We start from the raw sequence: 13,663 nt of genomic DNA, 5'->3' as shown, positions 1-13,663 counted from the left end.
TCGCCGGAGTCGGACACAAGGGGTTAACGGGCTTAATCCATTTACTTACACAATCCACTTTTTAAAAATTTCCAGGCAGTTGGCTAACTGCGTCACTGTCACCTTAAAAATCATATCTTGAGTTCCACAACTCGAAAATCAGTTTCGTGATTTTTCCCTGAAACTAGACTCATATATGCATCTACAAATTCTTTTTCTAGAATTTTCGGTCTTGCCAATTAGTACAGTTTATTAGTTAAAGTCTCCCCTGTTACAGGGTTCGACTACACTGCCCTTCCTGTAATTCGACTTAGATAACTCCTTGTACAGGGCTTCAATGCTTATGTCGCTTGCTTCTAAGGAAACTAGACTCAAAAAGGATTTTGTACATATATGGCATGACTTCTAATTATCTCTGGTTAATTTACAATGAATTTCCAAATTCGGAACAGGGAATCCAGAAACCGTTCTGGCCCTGTCTCACGAAAACTTAAATATCTCTTAACATACTCTTCATATAATCGTTTCGTTACTTTCCTATGAAAATAGATTTATCAAGGTTCGGTTACATAATTTATTTGCTATTTAATTCCATTCCTACTATTTTTAGAGATTTTTCACATCCACATCACTGCTGCTGCCAGCATCTATTTTTAAGGTAAACTTTACCTATTTCATGATCCTCCATGGATCAACTAGAGTTTGTCATACATATACCAAAGGTGATCATGAATAACCATTCCCATGACTAACCGTTACCAACATTTCCATACCTCTCAACGGACGACATACAAAATGATTATAATGCTATGATCAAGTATACTTAAGCCATTTTCGCATGGCTATCCAAATTTACACAAAACCGAAAGGTACATGACCTACAACAAAAGGGTAGTCCTATACATTATCCAAAATATCCTCTCACTACTAGTCTATTCTATACATGCCATAAGATATTCCAAAACGTAGCAGTACCAAGCGGTGGATAGTGATAGTGTGACTAGTCATTGACGATCCCCGAGCACTGTAGCTTCCAAATGAGATCTATAAAACAGAGGAAACAAAGTAAGCTGAGTAAGCATTACAATGCTTAGTAAGTTTTAAGCAAGTGTCAACAGATAACAATCAAATTATAACATAATTGTTCGTATTTTTATTTCACTCTTCCTTCGGGCATACCATCCCTTTTCCGAATATGCACATCTCATCATATGTAATAGGCGATAAATTCTCACTTGATGGTGACCTCTTATGATCATAGGTACATTACATATTTTTACGACTTCCCACATTGACCAAATGCACAATAATCATAGAACAGTCTTATTGCTTTACTCACATGTGCATCACATAACGACCTTGTGATTTAGTCTAAATCAAACTTAAATATAATCTCAAAATACATACCGACCAACTTAACGCATTGAGCGTATTTATTACTAATTGTCACCGTGAAGTCGCATAATCTTACGCTTTACTTGAATCTACAACAAAACCTTTAGTTCGGGCTTACGGACAAAATCTCCACACGTAGTCATCGGGTCATTAGAGCTCGGATATAGTACGAGCACGAAGCCTCTGATCATTAATCGGTGATAATATTCTCGCATAAAGCTGCGGGGTTTTAACCGGATATAGTACTAACACAAATGCCCTTCGGGACTTATCACATTTATACGCTTCCACATCCATCACGTTGGCCACTCGGCCCTATCACATATATACACTTTCACATTTATCACATTGGCCATTCGGCCTTATCACATATATACACACTTTCACATTCATCACATCGGCCATTAGGCCTTATCACATATATACACACTTTCACATTCATCACATCGGTCGTTAGGCCTTATCACATATATACACACTTTTACATTCATCACATCGGCCATTAGGCCTTATCACATATATACACCTTCACATTCATCACATCGGCCATTAGGCCTTATCACATATATATATCTCATACATATTTCATATTTTTTCTTGTACATCAATTTCAGCAATAGCTTATAAGCAACTCAAATAGTTTCATCAAAGTTTACAACAAAATCACATATTCACTACAAGCGGTTTTCTGAGCAACAGTCACTAAATTGTTTATAATCGAGCTACAAAACTCAAAATCAATTGCCGTTAATTTTCCCGAATGTAGACTCATGTATCTTTCATCCATAAAATTTTCAGAATTTTAGGTGTGGCCAATCAATACCAGATTTTTCTTAAAGTTTTCCCTGTTTCACTGTTCGACTAATCGACCACTCCTCACTACTGAATCAGATTTCTCATTGTACAGAATTCAAAATGTGTTATATTCAATTTCATTTGAAACTAGACTCATTAAGGAGTCTAAGCATATAAATTTTACCTTACAACCATTTTTGTGCAAATTATAACGATTTTCTAAAAACAGAAAGGGGATTTCGGAGTCATTCTGACACCGTCTCACACAACTTTGAAAATCTCATTATCGGCAACCCCTTTACTTACACGATTTCTTTTATACGAAACTAGACGCGTCAAGCTTTAATTACATAATTCATATTCATCCCGTTTTAAAACTTAAACTTACAAAGGAATCAAACTCAATTACTTAAGAACTTATCTCGGAAGTTGTCGAACGATTACAGATCGACTATTCGGTGAGGTAGCTTTCTCTCTTATCCGAATTAGACTCCCTCAGCTCTTAAGCTTGAATAAACAAATTTAATCTATTACAAACCAATTATACAAACTCATGGCCGAATACAACAAGAGGACTAACTAGATTCTACTAGCCACTCATTGCTCTATTATTAACCTTACTTAATTATAAACACATTTAAGAATCGCCTCAACCTCATTTAATACAATTAACACGAATTTCTCATGTAAAAAGTACCATTGCGAATATCATTTAGTTCACCTTAATCCATCTCATGATCGAATGCCTTTAAGCTTAATATCATGGTATCGTAACTCAACATTTATCAATATGTCATTAACAAAATATGCTCATATCAATTTTACTCCCAATTACATCTCAAAATTCAACAAGCTTATAACTCATTAATAATTAAATTCCATTTCAAAGTATCAAAACATTATCAAATGTATACTCATCCTAAATGACCGAATGCACATTAACTAAGCACTTAACAATTTTCTTTAGCCATTGAACTCATTCGGCAATGATAAGGATAAATTTAACAAACCTTAAATTTAACTTATAATTGTACATATCTCATTCAAAACACCCACACCAATTTATTATCCAATCAACCATATCCGAAAACCTATCATACAATTAAAACCCTTGTTCAAATTTTTTATTCACTATAATACCATGGCCGAATCCCTCAATTAGCTAACATAGCCTCTTGTTTTCAATCTAAACACGTATATACAACCTAAATCCCTCTTTTAACACATAATTCACTATCTTGGAACTCATTTCTTAACTAATTTAACTTAGTCCAAAGCCGATTGCTATTTGAGCATTAAGCTCATGTTCTTTTCATTATTAAGCAAGTATTATAACTCAACTAACTTCATTAGCCGACTACTCAAGCTCATTTGAGCCACATATAGTAATTTAGTTTGTTTATACTCAATTAGAAACATTTCTCCTCACAAATTATCAAAACATACACAATGTAACCCATTGAGCTCATGACCGAATGCTTCATGCATCCCAAACACAAAATCACATGCAGGGGTCATTTTAGGAGCTTTAAAACCAATTTAAATTTCTCAAAATCCAAAGAAAAACATATGAAATCATACCTTAATTCCCAATACAAGATGGCCGAATGCCTTAGGTGTTCTTCCTTCCATTTTTCTTTTTTCCTTTCCTTATGGTTTCGGCAAGATGAGAAAAAGATGATGGGACTTTGTTTTTTTTCACCACCACTATAAATTTATTATTATACATAATTCCCACCAATTAAAAATGGAGACAAGAGAACACATTGTTACATGCATGTGTTGGCCGGCCATTTACATTCAAAAATGGTCTAATTGACATGCAAAACCACTTTTTTCAATGCATGTACTATTAGACCATTGTAAGATTAACCTCTCACTTTCCAACAATGTTTCATATAAGTCCATTTTAATAAATTCACATAAAAATGATCAAATTAATGCATGAAACTTTCACACATGCATTTACTCACATCATAAACACAGAATATAACTTTCAATTATTTATAAGACTCAATTTCGTGGTCCCGAAACCACTTTCCGACTAGGGTCAATTTAGGGCTGTCACACTCATGGCCATATACAAAATGATCATAATAATATCATGAGCCAATGCATTGGCTAATCAATATGACACATAAAAAAATGTCAAGTCCCTATACATGCCATACTCAAAATAATAAGGCTAGCTATTCCCAAATGTTCAATTGATAGTGTGATCGTGCCTCCGACGTCTTCCGGGCCCCGAGCTAACTTGGAAAAACTATAAGAGATGGAAAAGAAAGGGGGTAAGCATAAAGCTTAGTAAGTTCACATGCAAATAAAATGCAACTTAAACAAGTATAATTCATGCATTTAACATAACAAACATAATCTTGCATTTTATCAAATCTCATAAGCTTATTCCTCATACATATATATATACATGTTCTTACTACGAGCTCACCATATTTCATGTCATTCACATGAGTTCGATGTACATACCTGTGCCCACTTGCACATAATAACTTACTTTCGTGTCCTGATACAATTGTTATGATTACTCATTGAAATTTCTTTACAACTACCCGTTGAACACTCGGAATACTATCGAATACATCGGAAGTTTGCACCTAAGTACCTTATATATAGCCAATGCTACTTCATATCTCAGATCACATGTTGCTCGTTTACGAGCTACTCACGGGTCTGCCCATGCAGGCTATCAAGTATCCGCAACACATGCCAGACTACCTCGCCATCAATAAACTATACAAGACCAGTACCCGGATGCCAAAACATGTGTCACATATATCACAAACTCAGACCACAACTCAATGAGCTCGGATGTCACATATATTATGAACTCAGACCACAACTCAATGAGTTCAGATTACATAATTCCTAGTAACATGTCACTTGTATCCTAACTACTCCTAAGGTTCAAACGGGATTCTTCGATACCACATTTCTGTTGAGCTTGCTCGTAATGGCGATTTCAATAATCATGGCACCAATCACATACTCATGAAATAATCAAAGTATATTTCATGATAAAATTTAGGCAATAAACACATAATACAACAATATATCAATTATGTAAGTATTTATCATACATGCAATATTAAAGCATTCAAAGTATGGTACATGTTGCATTATTTGCAAACGAACTTATCTCAGTACAAAATGATAGAAACGAGCCTAATCTCGTAAACTTTGTTTTTCCTTTAATCAATACTTGAATCACGTTTTTCTTGATCTATAATGCTAAATTTAACTTGTTTAATACTTACATTATTCATATCGACCCATAATACATACTTTGGTAAAATTATCATTTTACTCCTAACTTTTTACTTATTTACACTTTAGTCCTTAGGCTCGTAAAATGAAATGCATGCAATTTCTTGGCTATCCAAGCCTAGCCAACTCATATTCTAACTCATATCAACCCATATTTCTAATTAAAACACATTTCTACTACTCATTTTTACACATTTTTCAAACAAGTCCTTTTTAACCATTTTCACTAAAATCACTTAGTAAAAGATGTTTATCACACATCAGACATTCATATTCCTCCATTAATCATCAAAATACAACCATGTCACACACGGGTCAAATTTCATACATGAACCCTAGCTCAAAATAATGGTAGAAATGGATAGATCATGCTTCAAGGAATTCAAAAATGCAAAGAACATTAAAAACGAGACTTAGGAGCACTTACAACCAAGCTTGAAAGTTGAAGAAAAACCCTAGCTATGTCCTTAGAAATTTCGGCACCCCTTGAAAAAGATGGACAAGATTTTCACTTCATTTTCCCTTTATAATTCATTTATTTACCAAAAGACAAAAATCCCTTAAGGCCTTTGATCACGTGATTTTGTGATAGGTTTTAAATATTTATAATTAATCATTCTTGAAACTAACTATTATCGCGATGTAGGCAAGTGTACCTATCAAACAGTAGTAACATTTTAGCAAGACCAGATTGTCGAACATAAAGGAACTAAAAGTACTAGTAATGACTATCTTTTTATTATCTAGCCTAGGAATAAAGAGGTTTTATTTTTAACTAACTAATTATCTAAACAAAGAACTCACAGAGAATAGAATTAGGGAATTTCTTTTGGGAAAATCGATTAAATTAAGACAATACCTAAGGAAAAATCCACCTAGACTTCACTTGTTATTCTGGCTCCGAATCGGATGATTTATTCATTTAACTTATTTCGTAGAGATCCCTAAATTATGTTATTATCCCTATTCAAGACTAATAACGTCTAATCCTTAGATTGAATAATTGAGACCTTTCTCTAATTAACACCCTAGGGTTGATTAACTCGATCTATGGATCCCCTTATTAGGTTTCACCCTAATCCAGCAAAATCTTGTCACCCTATGTCTAGGCGCGCAAACAACTGCGCTTAATTATGACAAATGTACTCTTAGATAGGGTCTATTCCTCCTCAAAATAAGAGCTTATCTTGAATCAGTATCCTGGGATATCAAAACAAGAATTAAGAACACATAATTAAGAACAAGTTAAATATTTATCATACAATTCAGAAAATAATAACAAGATTCGTCTTAGGCCTCATTCCCCTTAGGTATTTAAGGGTTTTAGTTCATAATTAGATAAGAAAATATCTCAGAATAATAAAGAATACAAAACATAAAGAAAACCCAAAACTCCTGAAGGGAAATTGAGGAGAGATCTTCAGTCTTGATGATGAATCTGGTTTCTGAGATGAATCAATAGGCTTCCTTGGAGTAATTCCTTACTCCCTATTCTGTGTGTCCCCTTTCTTCCTCCTCTAGGGTGTATTTATGGGCTTTGGAATGCCTAAGAGCCCTAAAAATTAGCCTTTTCTGAATTGGACTCAACTTGGCTCTGTAGGGACATGCCCGTGTGACACGGCCGTGTGGTCTGCCCGTGTGAGGAGGTCCAAGCCATGTTTATTTCGTACTTTGGCCTATTTTCTCCATTTTTGGCCCGTTTCTCGTTCCTTTCGCTCTCTTATTCTCTCCTAAGTATAAAACATGAAATTAAAGCATTAAGAGCATCGAATTCACCAATTCTAATGGGAAATCATCCATAAAATGTGTTACACATGGGGTAAAAATATGTATAAATTACGATTTATCAAATACCCCCACACTTAAGCATTTGCTTGTCCTCAAGAAAAATTCTCAACTCATAATCAAATTAAATTCTTCTCAACTTATAATTTCTATTGATAATATCTCAAAATAATCCATAGGTAATCATACATTGAGAATTCAACTAAAAGAACATAAAAGTTTCAAACATTCCAAGTTGTGTATTTAATCATGCAAACATAGGTGTCTCCCCTCATCTAGGTAATTACCTGTGATTCAGAATATCACAGAGTTTCACATCCTCACTAAAGATTCAGTCAAATCACTCGAGGTGTTTAAAGGACAATAAATGAAGCACTCAATAGTCAATAATGAAAAGTCATTACCATAAGCTTGCATGAAAATCTCCACCACTATAAATTGAGATGAAACATCAATCAAAAGGTCTTTAGAAGGTTGTAACAAGGCTTGGTTAGGGGGTGTGGTCACAAGCTGAAAGAAAGGGTTAGAATTGAGATTGAATTGAAAATTTTCCTAACTAGAAAAAGAGTTAATCATCACTTGCGTACAATAGGGCTTCTTCTCAGAATATGAAATTACTAATGTGTATGCTTTTTTTTTATGAACAAGTTAAATAACATAGACTAACTATTAAGAACAAGACATAGCTAAGAAATTTCTTCAACTCAAATCTCGACAAAAATAGGGATTAATTTAGGGGATTCCAACAATAATGGGTTAAGGTTTATTATTAAGGGTAATACAAGAAATGGCTTGTTAGCTCAAGGGGGTTTACTAGGGGTTAATCGTGGAGGTAGGATTTTCATAGCATGAGTGGGTTAATCCTAAGTTCCTTAATCATTTTGACATATCAAATCAAATGGTGTGGTCTTGACATGCATAATCAAGCAAGTTTTAGAATAACAGTTCGATATTGAAGCACTCAAAGCAATAATAAAAGTGAGCATGAAAGAATTAATAAATGTTAAAAAGGCTCAAAAATCTCACAAAAATTATGGCTTTTTGATGTTTAAAACTTGTGAATTCTAACTCAAAGTAATACCTAACTTTGGGGAAACAACCTAAGATTTTAAATTCTTAAAAATCAACTTATCATGCTTGATTCTCTAATGTCTTAAAGTTTAAACAAACAATGCATAAATCCCTATGTTTTAATTCAAGATATATCAATCAAAATTTATCCTAAATACTATATGAGAGCTTTCCAAGAGAACAAGGCAGTCATTCAGGGATTTTTCTGATAATGAAATAAATACCCCCCACACTTAAGATGCACATTGCCCTCAATGTACAAAGTTAGATATTAGAATATAAAAATAAGATAGGGAGAGAAGTGAAACTTCCCGAGTGAAAAATGGATGAAATTCCTAGATTAGCGAGAGCGAGTTGTTGGAAATAAAGCTGGAGGACAAACATGATTCTGAAGAACAAAAGGAGAATTGGGGGAATAATTTGGTAGTAATCATAAAGACAAGTCGTGTTTAAAAACAAAAGATAGATAATCTAATTTAATTTTTTTTTTCAAGTGGCACGGCCAGTTCACACGCCCGTGTGGATCGTGTCCAGCCCGTGTTATTTTGACAGTGTTGTCCACGGGTGGTAGACACGGGCGTGTCGTATGCCCGTGTGTATTTGGTAGATTAGACCACGTCCAAGTCACACGCTCGTGCCCACTTATCGCATCCTGTGTTGGGAAAGATAAATTTTACCCTATTTTTGCACGACCGTGTTTTCGTCCGTGTTGGTCACACGGCCTTAAGCATGGCCGTGTGATTGGTCGTGTAGATTTGGGAACCTGTGCTTCAAAGACTCTGTTAGTGACCTAGATGTTTAAAAATTGAAATTTAAATAACTTAAAACCGTTAGTACTCAGGTTGCCTCTCGAGAAGCACTTATTTATAGTCTAAGCTCGACTTACCTCTCTATTGAATGGTCATGGTGGTTCGAGGAGTTTATACTTCTCATTCCTGCTATCATTCTCATCAAAATAAGGTTTCAGACGGGTGTTGTTTACCTTAAAAGTGCCAAACTTGGGATGACTTACCTCGACTGTACCGAATGGGAAAATGCTAAGTACCGTAAGAGGGATTTCTTCATTCGGTCTGGCAGTGACAATGTGAGGATTTGCGGCGTCTAATAAGACTTTATCACCAACCTGAAGTTGATTTGGAAAGGTATTGAGCTCGTTCGGGCGTAGTTTTGGTTTATCGTGTATTCTCGGTTTATGTATTCGCCATTCATCTAGCTCCTTTATTTGCAGCCTCCGATCTTCATGTATAGGTCCTCTGCTACTGCTTGGGAATAACTCATGTACATCCTTCAGACTCATTTCCTGCAAAGTATGTTGTACCATATTGTCAGTGTTAGTAGAATGGGTTAAACGATCACCTTCAATTTTCGATGTGTTGCCAAAGCTGCGAGCTTGAAGGGTGATTGTTTCGTCTCCCACATGGAGTGTGAGTTCACTTGTACCAACATCAATGATCGTTTTAGAAGTTGCTAAAAAAGGCCTTCCTAGAATTAAAGAAGTGTTGCTATCCTCTTTTATGTCTAGAACAATGAAGTCCACGGGAAATATAAAGTTATCAATTTTAACTAGCACATCTTCAATAATACCCCTAGGGAATCTTATAGTTTTATCTGCTAATTGAATGCTCATCCTAGTCTGTTTGGGTTTCCTGAAACCTAGTTTCTTAAACATTTTGTAAGGCATGACGTTGATACTAGCCCCTAAATCAGCTAATGCATTATTAACATCTAAACTACCAATTAAGCAAGGAATCGTAAAACTCCCTGGATCTTTTAGTTTGTTGGGTAGTTTATTTTGGAGAATAGCTGAGCAAACTGCGTTCAACTCGACATGCGACGCCTCGTCCAACTTCCACTTATTTGCTAAAAGCTCCTTTAAAAATTTCATTGCGTTTGGCATCTGCGATAGAGCTTCAATAAACAGTAAGTTAATATGTAATTTTTTAAAGAGTTTAAGAAATTTACCAAATTTTTCATCTGAGCGGTCTTCCCTTGTCACGTTGGGGTATGGCACACAAGGTTTATATTCGACAGTCACTGGTTTGTTTTTATTATAATCTACCTCACCTTTACCTTTGCTTACCACCATTTCTTGCCTCGGTTTTGGCTCAGGCTCAACAAATCCTTCTTCATTTTGAACATTAATCGCGTTAAGCTATTCCCTTGGGTTAGGTTCAGTATTACTTGGCAAGCTACCTTGTGGTCATTTGGATATTAGTTTAGAAAGCTGGCCTCTCTGAGTTTCGAGCCCTTGGATTAATACTTGTTGATTTTTAAGTTTTGTTTCGGTGTTCTGAAAATGGGTTTCTAATATCGAGATAAACTTTGTGAGTATCGCTTCAAGGTTCGATTTCTTTACCTATTGATAGGGTGGCTGTTGGTAGCCCAGAGGTGCTCGCTGATTTCCTTGGCCTCCCCAAGAGAAATTTGGGTGGTTCCTCCAACCTGCATTATAAGTGTTACTATATAAATTGTTTTGAGGTCGAGGATTATTACCCATGTAATGTAATTGCTCGTTATCCAAGTTTTGCCCATAAGATTGGTATTTCAAACGGCTTGTTCCACCTCCACTTGCTTCGCACTGCATTACTGGGTGAGCCTGTGAAGAATTAAGAAAATCATCAATTTTCTTATTCAAGAGTTCTACCTGATTAGAGAGCATAGTGACCGAATCGACGTTATAAACACCAGCTGTTTTCGTTGGCTTCGTCCTCATGACTTGTCACTGATAGTTATTCAGTAACATCTCCTCTATTAACTCATAAGTATCTTCAGGTGTTTTATTATTGATGGTTCCACCAGCAGCTGCGTCAACCATTTCCCGAGTCGAAGGATTCAGGCCATTATGGAATGTTTGAACCTGAAGCCAAAGCGGTAACCCATGGTGAGGGCACCTTCTCAAAAGGTTCTTGTATCTCACCCATGCATCGTAGAGTGTTTCTAAATCCATCTACACAAAAGAAGAGATATCATTACGTAATTTAGCCGTTTTAGCCGGCGAAAAATATTTTAGTAAAAATTTTTCGCTTATTTCTTCCCAAGTAGTAATTGACCATCATGGTAACGAGTTCAACCACTGTTTAGCTTTGTTCCTCAATAAGAAAGGGAATAACCAAAGATGAATGGCATCGTCAGAAACGCCATTAATTTAAATGTATCGCATAGTTCCAAAAAGTTTGCTAAGTGAGCGTTGGGATCTTCATCCTGCAAACCATCAAACTAAACAAACTGTTGTATCATTTGAATTGTGTTAGGTTTCAATTCAAAAGTATTTGCAACTACAGCAGGTCTAACTATGCTTGATTCAGTTCCTGTTAAAGAAGGTTTAGCATAATCATAAATAGTGCGTGGAGCAGGATTTTGATTAGTCGCAATTGCAGGAGGTAGCTGATTGTCTTGGTTTTCAGCCATCCCTTTGGTTGGGGGTTGAGTATCGTCTTCTTGCTCATTCTTTGTGTATCTTAGGCTTTGTCTTATTTCTCTTTGGTTTCTACGAACTGTACGATCGATTTCTTCGTCAAAAAGTAGTTGTCCTGACGGGTTTCTTCTAATCAAAAACTATAAAAAAAACCTGCCAAAAGAAAGAAAAAGAAAATTAGTAAATTAGAATAAAATTAAAAATAAAATTAGATTGCAAGAAAAATAAATGGCTAAAGTAATAAAAATTGAGTGTTCCTAATATTTTAGTTACCCGGCAACAGCGCCAAAAACTTGATCGCGTGATTTCGTGGTAGGTTTTAAATATTTATAATTAATCGTTCTTAAAACTAACTATTATCGCGATGTAGGCAAGTGTACCTATCGAACAATAGTAAAGTTTTAGCAAGACCGGATTGTCAAACCCAAAGTAACTAAAAGTACTAGTAATGACTGTCTTTTTATTATCTAGCCTAGGAATAAAGAGGTTTTGTTTTTTACTAACTAATTATCTAAACTAAGAACTCACAGAGAATAGAACTGCGGAATTTCTTTTGGGAAAAATGATTAAATTAAGACAATACCTAAGAAAAAATCCACCTAGACTTCACTTGCTATTCTGGCTCTGAATCGAACGATTTATTCATTTAACTTGTTCCGTAGAGATCCCTAAGTTATGTTGTTATCCCTATTCAAGACTAATAACGTCTAATCCCTAGATTGAATAATTGAGACCTTTCTCTAATTAACATTCTAGGATTGATTAACTCGATCTATGGATCCCCTTATTAGGTTTCACCCTAATCTGGCAAAATCTTGTCACCCTATGTCTAGGCACGCAAACAACTGTGCTTAATTATGACAAATGTACTCTTAGACAGGGTCTATTCCTCCTCTGAATAACAGCTTATCTTGAATCAGTATCCTAGGATATCAAAACAAGAATTAAGAACACATAATTAAGAACAAGTTAAATATTTATTATACAATTCAGAAAATAATAACAAGATTTGTCTTAAGTCTCATTCCCCTTAGGTATTTAAGGGTTTTAGTTCATAACTAGATAAGAAAACATCTCAGAATAATAAAGAATGCAAAACATAAAGAAAATCCAAAACTCCTGAAGGGGAAATTGAGGAGAGATCTTCAGTCTTTAATGATGAATCCGGCTTCTGAGATGAATCAATCGGCTTCCTTGGAGTAATTCCTTACTCCCTATTCTGTGTGTCCCCTTTCTTCCTCCTTTAAGGTGTATTTATAGACTTGGAATGCCTAAGAGCCCTCAAAATTAGCCTTTTCTGAATTGGACTCAACTTGGGCTCGACAGGGACAAGCCCGTGTGCGATTACTTTAAGTTGTGCTCGAGACTGCCAAATGGACAAGGCCATGTGGTCAGCCCATGTGAGGAGGTCCAGGCCGTGTTGATTTTGTACTTTGGCCCATTTTCTCTGTTTTTGGCCCGTTTCTCGTTCCTTTCACTCTCCTATGCTCTCCTAAGTATAAAACATGAAATTAAACCATTAGGAGCATCGGATTCACCAATTCTAATGGGAAATCATCCATAAAATGTGTTAAACATGGGGTAAAAATATGTATAAATTACGGTTTATCAGTCTTTCTTTAAAATTTTACCCATGCATGCTCATTTTTGTCCAAAATTTTAAAACATGGTCAAATTGCTATTTAAATACCTTTAATTAATAATCCAATGGGATTTCATGCTAAAAGCTTCTAGAACACAAGTTTTGCAATATATTCAATTTGGTCCCTAAAGTCAAATTGGACACTTTAGGCATAGAATTTCTTTATGCAAATTTCACACAAACATGCAATGATGTCATGGACCATCGAATAATCATAAAATAATTATTTCTATTTCAAATTTTTGGTCTCAAAACCACCATTCTGACGAGACCCTAATTTGGGATGTTACAACTATCCC

The 13,663-nt window shown here is 35.3% G+C and overlaps 1 non-coding gene across 1 annotated transcript; it reads left to right on the top strand.

Annotated features, from left to right (window-relative positions):
* Positions 1-11,180: 11,180 nt before the first annotated feature.
* On the top strand, positions 11,181-11,287 carry LOC128282852 (small nucleolar RNA R71). The gene has a single exon (XR_008273205.1). It is a non-coding gene; the product is annotated as a small nucleolar RNA R71 (small nucleolar RNA).
* The last annotated feature ends 2,376 nt before the right edge of the window (positions 11,288-13,663 follow it).

Source organism: Gossypium arboreum, chromosome 10 (genome assembly GCF_025698485.1).
Source record: "Gossypium arboreum isolate Shixiya-1 chromosome 10, ASM2569848v2, whole genome shotgun sequence".
Lineage (NCBI taxonomy): Eukaryota > Viridiplantae > Streptophyta > Magnoliopsida > Malvales > Malvaceae > Gossypium > Gossypium arboreum.
This window is presented reverse-complemented; position numbering and strand designations above follow the sequence as displayed.